This window comes from Cetorhinus maximus, chromosome 9 (assembly GCF_964194155.1).
Source record: "Cetorhinus maximus chromosome 9, sCetMax3.hap1.1, whole genome shotgun sequence".
Lineage (NCBI taxonomy): Eukaryota > Metazoa > Chordata > Chondrichthyes > Lamniformes > Cetorhinidae > Cetorhinus > Cetorhinus maximus.
The window spans coordinates 80,455,601-80,469,994 of record NC_135887.1 but is presented as its reverse complement, the minus strand read 5'-3'; the positions used below and the strand labels follow the sequence as shown (position 1 = coordinate 80,469,994).

General features: G+C 41.8%; 1 long non-coding RNA gene across 3 annotated transcripts; it reads right to left on the bottom strand.

Moving 5' to 3' along the window:
- Nucleotides 1-5,633: 5,633 nt before the first annotated feature.
- Nucleotides 5,634-13,103, bottom strand: LOC144684753 (uncharacterized). Of its 3 annotated transcripts, none has more exons than XR_013577560.1 (3): nt 12,791-13,103; nt 8,033-8,104; nt 5,634-7,259 (listed from the first exon to the last, which is right to left on the bottom strand). It is a non-coding gene; the product is annotated as an uncharacterized LOC144684753 (long non-coding RNA). The 3 variants fall into 3 exon arrangements; XR_013577561.1 differs by having other exon boundaries at nt 8,033-8,165; nt 12,791-12,935; XR_013577559.1 differs by having other exon boundaries at nt 6,683-7,259; nt 8,033-8,143; nt 12,791-12,933.
- Between the last annotated feature and the right edge of the window lie 1,291 nt (nt 13,104-14,394).

The following is a 14,394-nucleotide window of genomic DNA, read 5'->3' as shown; positions in this document are numbered from 1 at the left end:
GATTCCTAGCCTCTGACCTTCTCTTGTAGCCACAGTATTTATATGGCTAATCCAGTTCAGTTTCTGGTCAATGGTAACACCCAGGATGTTGATAGTGGGGGATTCAGTGATGATAATGCATTGAACATCAAGGGGTAATGGTTAGGTTCTCTCTTGTTGGAGATGGTCAGTGCCTGGCACTTGTGTGGCATGAATGTTACTTGCCACTTGTCAGCTGAAGCCTGGATATTGTCTAGGTCTTTCTGCATTTGGACATGGACTGCTTCAGTATCTGAAGAGTTGCGAATGGTGCTGAGCATTGTGCAATCATCAGCGAACATCCCCAATTCTGACATTATGATGCAAGGAAGGAAGCAGCTGAAGATGGTTGGGCCTAGAGCCTGTCAAATGGCGAAGGCAGTGGAAACATTGCTTGCACACTGACTGTTCGATGGCATTTCTGCTAACAGCATGGCTCTCACTGTAATCCCAACTTGCAGCTATGCCCAGTCTGCTGAAAGGAGACATCAGTTAAGGCTGCAAGGCATAGCTCTTGTCACTCAGTAGCCATCCTACAACCCTTACAGCCTGTTTGGAACAAAGGCAGTACAAACAAATGATTAATGAATCATGGCTGCTGCCATGGAAGCGGGCATAGGCTTGCACGAGGCACTGCTTGTGATCGCAAACAATCTACAGTTGAGGGAGTGGATTCCCATTTTTTGTTAAAGATGCTAGGGAGCACGTAAGCCAATGCAGATGGCATTAATGCCCCATTGCACCTTGGGGAAGCCTGCAACGCAGCTAGAGTCTATTGCTTTCCCATCCAGCTTTGCTTTGTCCATAGAGGAAGAGATATATGTATTGCTCCAGGTGTAGAGAGCATCAATGACCTCCTGTTACAGTGGTGGATTCTGAGATACCACAAATGTCACCTGCTGTAGTTGGAAAGGATTCTGTAGCATCAAAGTTAAGGACACAGTATCATTGACAATTACAGACTGTACTGGCCATGCCCTGCTTTGAGGCTCGAGTTGCAGCTGCAGCAAGTGACACAGCTCAGTGATAACCTCCCTTGTGAAGTGAAGGTGCCTCAGACAATGCTCTTCAGAGACATTAAGGAAGGAAAAATGATTCATGAAGACCCAGCGTGAGGTGGTCTCCTGTGCATGCCTTTGCCCTCCCATTTCTCATAGATTCTCCTGCTCATTCCTATCTTTTGTCCTCCAACCACAAAGATGGCCCCACCAGGCCATCCATGACTGCAGTAAAACTGTTTTGAAGGCAACCAAAGCAGGGCAACACCAGCAAAAGTCAGAATTGTTTTATGAATCAGAAAACTGGGTCCAAAACTGCCCAGCAGTTAACCAGCAGCCTAAAAGGAATAACCAGCATCTAACCTGTATGTAGTTGATGAGCCTTCTAAATAGCACTGCTGAAGGACCCTTGCTGCCTGTTAGCTCTACATATTGGTGAGTGAGTTTATCGTGTGGCAAGTCAGGCACTGTGGCAGACCAATTTGACAAAAATTGCCTTACAACAAGGGAAGAATCCTTATTTACATTTTTTAATCAGCATTTAATATACATCCGTGCATATCCAGATGCATTTGGAACAGTCTAATCTAAAAGGGCATATTGAATACTTAGACGTCCATGTTACGCCAAAACATGGTTGTGGTGTCAATTAATTCTTCAGCCTCTATATTCAAACCTGAACAGACAGGTTTCATATTCTTAGATCTAATCCTGTTCCTAAGTATCAGCATTCCATATTTAATGGATGCAAAGCTATTTTTGCTTACTTCTACAGGCTCAGCAGCTGCTCAGCTTTGGCAATCTTGGCAATTGGTCAGAAAATAAGAATTATATTCTAAAATGAGTATTGACCAGTTATTAATCCAGAGGGACAGGGTTATCCTCTAATTTTGCTTGCTCCATTCCTTCAGCATTCAGTCCCAGATACCGCTTAATTCAGGCAAAATGATATGTCAATTTAATCCATGCTATTCAAAGGACTTCTAATGGGAATTTACTCCAAAGATACAAACTGAAGGAGTCACTTTGAATGAAGCACTTTGTTACAGAGCATGGTCTGAGATTGTAGAATACAGTACTTCATCTACTCAAGAGCTTTCACAGTTAGGTGTCCATAAGGGCATCCTGTTAAATTAAATAATGGTAGAATATACTGTTTGTGTGATAATGAAGGATTGCTCAAGTATTACTGTTTCATGAGTTGTGGCTCAATTGGTAGCATTCTTGCCCCTGAGTGCTGTGCTATTGGAGGTGCTGTCTTTCAGATGAGATGATCTGTATGCTCAGGTGGATGTAAATGATCCCATGGTACTATTTCAAAGAAGAGCAGGGGGTTATCCCTGGTGTCCTGCCCAATGTTTATCCCTCAATCATCATCACAAAAACAGATTATTTGGTGATTGTCACAATGCTGTTTGTGGAAGTTTGACTCTGCGTTTCCTACATTACAACAGTGACTACACTTCAAAAGTACTTCATTGACTGTAAAGCACTTAAAGTAATTGTGAAAAGCATGTACAAGTGCAAGTTTTTTTCCCCTTTTTTCAGTTTCTTAAGCCAGCTCATGAATTCACAATTTGCAGATTTCCTTCATCACAATAGAACATACACAATGATAATCAAACAGCAGGCCATCCAGCAGAAGAACTTTTGGTTTTAGCTGAGGGTTAGATATCAGCAAAGGCACGAGGGAGAACTAACCTACTCTTCTTCAAAATAGTGCTATCAGGTCTGTTACAATGACCTGAGAGAGCAGACTCTGGAGTGTCAGCTTGGATTAAATGCTTCAAATCTCTGTATTTGGACTTGAACCCACAACCTTCTAATTTAGAGGCATAAGTGCTCCCAACTGAGCCAAGCTATGACTTGGTAGTAGCACTCTTGCCTCTCTGAACAGGACCATTAATAATTGAACCTGGCACTTTTTAAAAGCACTGAGCTCTCACTCCAACGATTGAAACAACAACCCAGTCCAACTGTTTGTTCAGCAATCTCCGCGTAAATTCAAGCAGTCCAGACAGAAACAAAAATGCTGTTTTACTGATGAGGCTTTGCTACTAGGAGGGAACAGAGAGAGACGATCTGCAAGACAGATGACCTCCCTCCTGGCTCCTTTTACCCTTGCTCCTTGTTTGAGCTTGATTCTGCAGACGTGGGCAAGAACTGTGAGCTTGTCACTGCTTCTTCAGATTTGTAGGACCTAACAGGAGAGCCAGGGTTTTCCAGCCCCGCCATGGTGAGGCCCGTAGCAGGGAGGTGCAACAGTCCACCCAAAAGTCCATTGACTTTCGGCACGACTGGACAATCCGGTTGGTGGTGCGGGGCCGGAAAATCCCACCCGAGGTGAGGAAGAAGATGGCAGATAGCAAAAATAATCAGCTAAAACACATTAAGGCAATTGATATAAATGATGACAAACACTTGCCATAAATGGATATGAAAGCAAGTTAGCTTTGCCAAACTTCAAGTCTTTTTCTCCTTCCTAATGAAAACAAATACGGGGAAGTTACCATAAGTATTACCATTAGAGGACCAGGGAGATGAATGCTTAGAAAGAATGGGGATTTTTGCATATAGGAAAAAGGAAAATATGACAAACCTATTCAAAAATGTGTACGTAATACCAATTTCAAAAGGAGAATTTAGCTAATGAATGCTTGCAACTGAACCTAGAATAATGCCTATTTAATGAAAGCATGCAGTATGCCACTGAATCTGTCCAACAGTTGCCTGATTTTACCAGTGTTCTTTGCATTTTCAGTGTATCAATAATATTTTTCTGCTGAAGGATAAGATGCCCTTCAACCATCACTAGCAGTCCTGAATGGTGGCGTACCCTATTAATACAAGCCACTAATCCCAACTGACAGGAATGCCTTAGAAAAAAAATGCAGGAAAAACATCATAAAAGAAGCAAGAACCTGCATTTGGATAGTGCCTTTTGCAATCTCAGTGAAGTAGTTTTGAATTGCAGTCACTGAAGCAATGTAGGAAAGGTAGCAGCCAAGGTACACTCAAGGTTGCACAAACAGCAGCAAGATTATGTCAAAATAACCTGCTTTTTATTGATATCGGTTGAAGAATAACTATTGGCCAGGACACCAGGGAGAACTCCCCTTATCTTCTTCAAAATAATGCCGTGGAATCTTTGACATTCACCTGAGAGGGCAGGTGGGACTTTGGTTTAACATCTCATTTGAAAGATTGCACCTATGTCAGTGCTCCCTCTGATAAGGCAATAGGATGGAAGGCAGAGGAGGACCTCATCTTTTCATTAAGTATACTGCTTTCTGTATTAAGTTCAGCAATGTTGTATCACGACCATGGCTCCCATTTTTTTGGACAGCAGCCGTTGTTATGATTCTATTTCCCAGCTAGATCCATCTTTTGTTTCTTTACTTGTCCCATTACCCTCTCCTTTTACCTTGCACCGTCATCCCTTTTGTCATTTAATTTGTCCTGCTTTTCATCCTATCCTTCCTTATGTTCTTTCCCCCACTCCATCTCCTTTTCCTGCCTCTGCACTTATTCAAAACCTGCTCCACCTCTAACTTTTACCAGTTCTGATGAAAGGTTATCGACCTGGAAGGATAACTCTTGTTGCTCACTCCACAGATGCTGCCTAACCTGCTGGGAATTTCCAGCATTTGTTACTGTACTCACAGAAGTTGGGCTACTAGTGACATGGAATGAGGGATGCAGGCCCATGCCCTCACTCAGCTCAGTGCTGTAGCTAAGTTGCAGTGCATGGTGAGGTACAAAGCACACATGTCCCCAGAGGAATGAGGGAAAATTAGGAGTAGTTCTGCTGTTGCGTCTCTCCCAGTGGCTAGCTGGACATAGCACTGGTGATAGTAGCTGTCCGCAAAAGGCATTGGTGAACCCCGTGGCAACAGGCTGCATTCTTCACCCATGTTGCCAAAGAATAGTATGACAATTCTTCAACATCTAATTGCAGATGAAGTGTTGCCACCTATGTGAAGTAATAGAAACCATTCTTCCTGTGTGAGGTAGACACTGAGCAAAACAGATGGTTCAATTATTAAAACCTGATCCAATTCTCGTTCAATATGCATACCTGTGCACTTTCCATTAGTAGTCACTAGATCCTGTTAGAGGGAAGGAAACCGTGACTGATTATTTTCTTCCTTGCCCAGGGGATCGATTGTCATGCCCCGATCTCGAGTCCAGCTCAGATAGGCCAACTCAGAACAGGCCAAGAAGCAAGCCTAAGTTCTTGTTCTTCATACGACTCAATGGGAATAATTTGAACTTAGCCCACAGGGTGAGTTGCAGACAGGTACCCATTTCAATGGAGAATATATTAGACAGGAAGTAAAATGGGCAATCTACCAACCCACAAGGGCGGGTGAGGTGAAAGTTTCCCTCAAAATCTCAGGCCTCCAGCAACATGTTGTCACCAGCATAAGCACAGAAATGGCAACAATGCTAATGAGGGAATATATTCTCCCACAAGTTCTGTGTAATAAAACCATATAGTAACTTCACAAAATGTATGTAACTTACTGATGACAACTAGAGAAAAGGAACTGAAGCTGGGATAGCCCCACCTGAAGGGAAAGGCATCCTGTAAACCAACACATCACATCTGGCCTTCAGAAATGTTAATTTATTGAATTACATTCCTTAGAGAAACAGGGTAGCCATTTATTATGTACAGAGTAAAGAATATGTAGTTCACATACAGCACATCTGTTAGCCAACCTTACTGTTCACTTAAAGCTGATACAACACTTAAAATAACAAGCAGTGTCCAGAGTATGTGGGTATAGGAGAGATGGGTACATTAATAGCAGCCTGGGTCACACTGTGCACAGCTACTCTACCTATTATCAACTTCCAACTAGTAATTTGTTTTTTTTTAAACTTAGCTTTTTATTGCATGTATACGCTTGTTTTAAGTCAAAGTAAATGTGACATCATTAGTTGAATTAAATACTCTCATGGGCCCAAGAACAAATTACACAGAGAATCTACTAGTAAGTTCTAGAAGGAATGGGAGTTCGGAGTGGAACTCGGATTTATTGCTTTCGGCACATCGCTTCCTTTTTGCCTTCCTTTTTTTCTCTCATAACCTTGATGCCTCTGATCATTGCCATGATCCAATTAAAGGTGTTTTTATTTTGGTGCGGTTGCTGTCACTGATGATTGTAGCAAAAGAGAGAGGTGTAGATGTGAGATGGGCCCCGGGGAAAAAAAATAATTGGTTTACATGCTGCTGAAATACATCTCATTTTATTTGCTACAAGGGAGTGGGCTACTTTTACAAGGCTTCCTACTAGAATATAAGATATACACTCAATGCTTATAGGGGGGAACCTACAGTGTGTGAAAAGTTTTACTGGGAAGCTAGCATGGGAACAAGTGTGGCCCATTTTACATTGCTATAAGCTCTGTACAAGGTGGCAATGGAGGAGTGGGTGGGGGTAAAGTCCACTTTTACAATATACAGGTTAATTCAAAAGTTTTGTATGCAATGTGTATGGACACTGAGTTAAATACCATCACTTTAAACCAAGACTTGTAGTGGTGAACACAGTTGTACAATTACTTATTTAGGGGCTGGAAGGTATTTCCTCCAATGTACATACATGCAGAAAGTAACCAGCGTTGATATACAACTTTATACATTTTTCTTATTTCTTGTGCAGTATGAATACCACGCCTACGAGGACAGCAAGGGCTGTGATGGCAGCGCCCCCCAGTATATATGGCTTCATGTTTTCAAAAAAATTGCTGGGCTGCCCTTCAGAAGTATCTCCCTTGTTATCCTGGGCTTCTGGCTGGGTATCTGTTGCCTTCTTGTTTTCTGAGGTGCTGGCGGGCGGTGTTACTGAGTTGTCCCCTGTGGACTTCGGTTCACTGGCTGCAGTAGCCTCAGTGGCTGGTTTCTTAGGGGCGTTGGTGGGCTCAGGTGGTTTGCTGGAAAATTCTTTCTTATCCCCAGCTGCGGTGCTCATTTTCAATGTGGCAGACTTGGGAGACTCCTTAGCTTCTGCCTTGGATCTGTTTCTCGTTTCCATGGCTGCCTTCAAGCTTCCGTCAAAACTCTCCCTCTCCGAATGAATCTCAGCACCACCACGATAGTGCTTTTCAGTATTTTCCAATCTACAAAGGCAAAATTATCAGATGGTCTTTTTAAAATGCATTCATCGTAAATGTACAGGCCTCCTTTTCAGTTATCTCTTCAATTCTCATATTCCACAGTCTTGATGGAACAACCTTAAAAGAGCAAATAGAACAACCAATCAGAACAACAGTCCTTAGAGCAGAGAAGTTTAAGTGGAGATTTAATTGCGGTGATTAAAATTATGAGAGGCTTTGATAAGAGTAGATAGATAGTAACAAGAGAGCCGGTAACCAAGGATACAGATGTAAGATAATTGACAAACGAGCCTTGGGGAAGGTTCCTTTATATAGTAAGTTGATTTGATCTGACAGTGGAGAAAGTAAATTCTGTAGCAGATTTCAAAAGGGAATTGAACAGATACCTGAAAAGGAAAAAAATGCAGAACTATAGAGAAAGAGCAGGGGAGTGGAGCTAACTGGATAGCTCTTTGAAAGAACCAGCACCAACACAATGGGCTGAAAAACTTCCTTTTGTGTTGTAAGATTCGATCATTCACTGAATGCAAAAATTAGTTCTGCCTATCGGTAAATAAATAAAACTATCTTTGACAATCAAATGTATCTTTTTAAATTTTTATGAATTCATTACACTGATTGTAATAGCTTTTAAATCCTCTCCCATTCTGTTTGAAGTCTGCCAGTACTAGAGCATAGCTCTCTGGGTACCAGTAATCCTCCAGTAGTTTACTTAAGGGGATATTCTTTGTATGTGAGCCGAGGCATTAAACAGCAGCAGGCAATTTGACCAAAAGTGACCAACCGATCCAAGCATGGCCCTGTCCTCATTTGAAGTTGCACAAGTACACTTCCCAATAGGGATTATCAGATAGGAATCAGCGACAGAAACTGTAAACAATTTTACTTACAGGAATTCTGGAGGCAATTGTGGTGATGGCTATTCAGCACAGACCAGGAATCAAACTTGGAGCTCTTCTGATCTGTGGATCACACCACGTGCTGCATTATCTGCTAAACCACTGGGTGAGTCAACAAAAGGCCCTTTCAAAAAGTGAATCATTTCAGCCCACATTATGTAAAAACAGTTTCTCTACAGCATTTAAATGTGACAATTCTGTTTTCAAATCAAAGCTTTAAAAAAAAAGGCCATGGGATCCTATCTTTTGATAAGTAGTGATGTGGAGTACAAAAACAGAGAGATAATATTAAACTAATAATTAGGCCACAGTTATAAAATTGCATCCAGTTCTGAAGACCCTACTTTAGGAAGGATGTTAGGCATGAGGGATTCTGAAGAGATTCACTAAGTTGATGCCAAGAATGAGACACTTCAATTATGAAAAGAGACAACAGAAGCTGGAACTCTTTTCATTAAAACATAAGAGGTCAGGAGGACTGATGGAAATGTCTAAAATTACGTAGAGTGATAAGGTAAACTGGGAAAACTATATCCACTGGGCTGAGAGTTGGTAACTAGAGGGTGTAATTTTAAGATCATCATCAAAAGAACAAAGGAAGCAATTCAATGAAATTGTATTACAAAAAGGGTGGTTAGTCGTGGGATGTCCTTTCAGAAACAGTGATGGAAGCAGAAGCCATACTAGTTTTTTTAAAAGGGAAGTGAATGAACCTTTGAAGTAAAGCATTTTTTAATGAGTGTAGGGATAAGGAGTACCATAAAATTGTACTAAATGATAACCCTTTTTGAGCACTGACATAGGCAGGATTTTCCAAATGAATAATATACAATAATTAGAGCCTGTGGCAAAATCTATAGATGAAACTTAGAAATGCAATTTTCTTACTAACCAATATTGCAATTATTAGCATAGCTCATACTAATTGTTTGTGTTTAGTCACTTAGACAAGAATCTCATAAGCTATTTTATGTTTTGCATATTTAATAACAATCTTAATGCAAATAATTTTTGCATATAAATTTTACATTGAATGTGGCACAGGTGAGATAGCAGTTTAGCATCAAATGGGACCTGGGCATTTCCTACAGAGAGGATTGGGGGTGGGGGGGACAAAAAAAAACTAAAGAGTCACCCCTCCTTTGAATGGTGAAGTGGCTTTAATACTGGTCCTTCCATCTTTGAAGCTTGACTTTAATCAGACTGATGCAGTTTTAGTCTTGGCTTCCTGCTCTCTGTGAGAGTTCTATCATTGTGGAATGAAGTTAGCCAATCTCAACCCCATTACTTTGGTGTTAAATGGGTGAAAATTGTACCAGTTTAGCAGTAGGATGCCCTGCACCCAATCAGCACAGGCATTGGTCCCGCTGCTAGATTCATGGGGGCCATCTTTTAGTTGTCCCAGATGTGTGCTGAAAATTACCATTAGCCCCCTCAAGTATGCTAACTATGGAGGGGATGGAGGAGTGGGTGGAAGTCCATTGCCTGCTGAGGACCCTTTCAAGAAATTATTTCCTGACGAGTAAGGCAGATATCAGACTTTCCCTGTTTAGGATACTTCAGCAGTCCTCGGGGTCAGCAATAAAAAATATGGAAATATATTTTAAACCCTTTCTGTGAATCCAGGGAGGAACAGGAGTGTTTCCTTCACCACCCCCCACCAACTCTATAGGCATCAGGAGTCCTCGGATCACCTCCCTGCCCTAAACCCGCCACCCTGTAGATTGCTCCAACCCCAATTCCTAGGACTTAACAGAGGGCAACTACCAGCGAAGCAAACAACCTTAAATTGGATTTTCCTGTAGGGCGGGTTGCTTGTGTGAGTGTGAATAGCCTGGTGGCTCACCTGAGTACGCAGATGAGGCCCAAAGACCAAGTTCTATCAATCCTCAGGCTCTTGCTTCAAGCACACACTAATTGCACAGCCTGAATTTTTACCTCAATAAATCTAATCACTTTTTTTCTGCACACCCATTCATCTTTCACCAAAAGAAGTTCATCCTTCTGAAAGTATGTTTTATTTTCTTGCTTTGATGGGTGAGCTTCCCAAGTATAAATATTGAGGGTGTACAATCCTTGTTGACTGTAGAACCCTGTTTTTGCTGATGTGAGACATGCTGTTCACTTTGCATTCAATCAGCACACACTAGTCTATTAAAGGTAAAGCTCTTTCAGAACAGAAAAATATATTCTATGTAAAGCAATCAGGTGAAAAGATCTATTTTCAAGAGGGAATATTTGACATGTGATTGATATGTGACTCATAACTGGTCCTTTTGCTAAATATCCATTATCATCAGGCTAGGGATCTGTCACTCAGTCTTGGAAATGTACCTCCCACTGACTGCAGCAAAGGCTCCCTGCCCATTAAAGTGAAATGAGAGCCTGTAAGCTTTGCTTGTGGGTGTAATTCGAATTGTCCTCCCTGGCTTCTGCTTCCTAACAAGCCTTCTAATGAGACTGACTAATACTGAACAACTCCCAGCAACAATTCCATCCCACAATGCACAGTCTGCTTTTCTTAACTGCTCAGTTGTGTTCTTACTCTGGGTAAAATGGGGCTTTTACAACACAATCCAGTGAAGATGGAGGTGAACCAGGCTTGCTGCCAATCATCAACAATGCTCATGAGTACCGCAGACCCGGCTCAGGTACCCTGTCTGCCCTGCTGGATCGACGCCACTCCAGCATCCCATTTCATCTTGGAGCCAAATTGGCTGTAAAAAACTCTCAGTCACCTCCCCCACAGGAAGACAGTCACTTGCTGACAAGTTCAGGTTTGAATCTACAAGATGCACTGCAGGAACTCCTCAGACAGCACCTTCCAAACCCACAACCTCTAACATCTAGAAGGACAAGGGCAGTAGACACATGGGAACACCACCTCCTCAAATTGCTCCTCCAAGCCACACACCATCCTGACTTGGAAATATATCACCATTCCTTCACTGCCGGTGGGTCAAAATCCTGGAACTCCCTCCCTAACAGCACTGTGGATGTACCTACACCCCATGGACTGCAGCAGTTCAAGAAGGCAGCTCACCACCACCTCCTCAAGGGCAATGAGGGATGGGCAATAAATGCTAGTCTAGCCAGCGACACCCACATCCCATGAATGAATTAAAAAAAATATTGCTGGTCAGGTAACAGGTACCAGGATTTTATATTTACATAAGCAAATCCATTTGCATTTCACCTACTATGACTATCACAGCCAACAGCAAGTGTATGTGATCTAGGGGAGCATTGCTGAACCATACTATGGAAGCTGATCTCAACTCATAGAGGTGCTTCTGGTAATTGGCATTGGATCCGTATTCACCAAGTATCCTTTGGATGGTTCTAATAACCCATCCTTCAACTATGGCCTTCAGCTCAACTCAGAGAGATGCCTTTAGTAACTGAGTTCTTGGAATTGGGACCCTAACATTCCTTTAGATGGATGTGTTGCCCATGTGGCATCTCCACCAAATCTGAAGGGAGGTCAAGATTTGCAGAAACAAAGTTGTTCTTATTAAAGTAATAAATGGGTCAAGGATGTAAATATGTTTCAATTGTGGAATCAAATACGTAATGAGTCAATGTTCATAACACAGGGGATAAGAGTTAATTATTGTGGGCTAAAAATGGCCCAGTCCCTATCAACCAGCCTTACTTTGGGAGTTTATTGGTTAGAAGGCAGCCCCTCCTACCCCAGGCCTACTCTGCTTTAGGAAAATAATGGGCAAGCTGACAAGGCTAGCGTCAGTCTGTCAGTGAATGCACCAGATCGCAAGGCGCAATATTGTAGCCCTGAAACCCCTGCTTCTGCAGAGTGGATGGGGCCCCACAAAAGGCATGGTCCTAAAATCCCATCCTCAGTCAAGAATATGTTAATATATTATGTTTGTTTAACTGTCCAAGGGAAATTGAATTTGACAAACTACAAATGTCCCAGTGTGGTCCATTAAACAATTAATGACATGAGTCACAACCTTCTAACATTGCGAGCAACATAGAGTCACCATCCCTCCTGTGCCCAATGACATTCATTGTACACTGAGTAAAAAGCAAGGAGCTCTTGCATTGCCTTTCCTTCCTTTCCCTCACTTCCAGCACTCTGCAAATCTCCGTCAAGAGCAAAGGGATCTGGAGCTGTGTTATTGATCTGGAATTGACTTTAATAACATGGCCCAACCATTCAAGGTCAAGTCTTGCAACAGTGAGGACGGATATCCGCAGCTGTTTTAAAGGTCCTTTCAACGAATAGACAATTCATTTTAGAAACATATCATCTGTTAGGTCTTCCTCTCTGCATGTTATAAGAGGAGAGGAAAAAAAACCTCTCTTTACTTCAATTGCAATCAGCTCAGCATTCTCTTATAAATCATCATTTCCATTTTCAAAAAAAAAATTAAATCTGCACAGCAATGGTTAAAAACAAGGTGCTCACAAACATATTGTGAAATGAGTTAATCATTTGGAATATGATTTGCATTTACAGTATTTAAATGGATATCTTTGTAATGGTTGTGGCAGGAGGATGTTGCAGCTGGCTGCCTTTTCACAGTGATTTTTCCCTTGTTTAAAGCTCAATTCATTAAATGCTTCCCCCACATTCACACTGCTTCTCTGTAGAAATCCAGCAGCTTGACCTCTGTTAGCTAAATTACATCCATCCAAATCTGAAGACAATGTAATGCAGTTTTCTATTATTACCTGGTACTAGCAGATCAAAGCATTTTGTCAATTCTAATGAAGCCATCCTACCTGCTAGTTTCTGCCTTGCTTTTCCTTTGGGCTCTCTGGAATCACAACTATTAGCCTTTCCTCTGCTGCAGCCCTGTGACGTCCACAGTCCTTCCACCTCACTGCAAAAAGCTGGGCCTAATGTCTGAAGATGCTGGATCAATATAAGCAAGATAGGAAGGAGGCAGTATATTGGAGAGCCAGCTATGAGCTGTAGAATTGGAATCTACCACTCTCGTCAGCCTGTGGGTGATTACAACACCAACCAATTTTATTAATAAAACACGTCATTCTGTCATTGTGAACGCTAAGGATATATTGATAAAAAAATGTCGAGAATATTATTCAATTTGACAGCTACTTTTGAATATTGTATAGATTCTTATTCTGACTCCCAATCTGCTATTTTTCAAGGTCACTGTGTACAGTTAGAAAACTGCAGAAATGCAGTTATATCCCAATTGATTTCTGGGATTGTGGATGAGTCATCCTCCAAGCAGTGAGTTGCAGACAGCAGTGCAGTAGCTTAAACAGTATCTTACATGGTCACATATAGTTTATCATATTCATCAGTATTGATAAAGGCAATAAAAACATCATACATCGTGCATTGTTAGTGAAGCTGTATTTTTTTTATTATTAGGATACTGAAAGGTTTCATTCCAATAAAGAACACCAGCAAGTTTAAAATTTGATACGATGAGGTCTGTCCTACACTGGGGGGATCAAAAGCAGATTGGGTGACCACTTTGCAGAATATTCGATTCAGTCCACAAGCATGTGGGCTGTCATTTTAAATCCTGAACCTTTCTGTCACACTGCCCTCTCTGTCCTCGACCTCCTGCATTACTCCAACGAAGCTCGAGGAACAGCATCTCATCTTTCAACTAGGCACTTTACAGCCTTCCAGACAGAACACTGAGTTCAACAATTTCATACCATTTTGTTTCTTATTTCTTTGCAGTTTTAGGTTTTCAGAATCACAGAATTGTTACAGCACAGAAGGAGGCCATTCAGCCCACCATGTCTGCACTGGCTTTCCAAGAGCAATTCACTTAGTGCCATTCTCCTGCCTTCTCCCCATAACCCTGCACCTTCTCCCTTTTCAAATATCAGTCTAATTCCTTTTTGAATGTCTCAAACAAACCTGCCTCCACCACATTCTCAGTCAGTGCATTCCAGACCTTAACCACTCGCTGTGAGAAAATGTTTTTTCTCATATCGTTTTTGCTTCTTTTGCAATTTACTTTAAATCTGTGCCCTCTTGTGATCCTTTCATGAGTGGGAACATTTTCTCCCCACTTTGTCCAGACTCCTCATGATTTTGAACACCTCTCTCAAATCTCCTCCCAGCCTTCTCTTCCCCAAGGAAAACAGTCCTAACTTCTCCGATCTATCTTCATAGCTGAACTTCCTCAACCCTGGAACCATTCTCGTGAATAATTTTTTATTCATTCATTGGATGGGGGTGTCGCCGGCCAGGCCAGCATTTATTGCCCTTGAGAAGGTGGTGGTGAGTCTGCAATCTCTCCAAAGCTTTTATATCCTTCATAAAGTATGGTGCCCAGGGCACAATACTTCAGCTGAGGCCAAACCAGAGGCCGGGATGTTCTGCTCCCACCCGC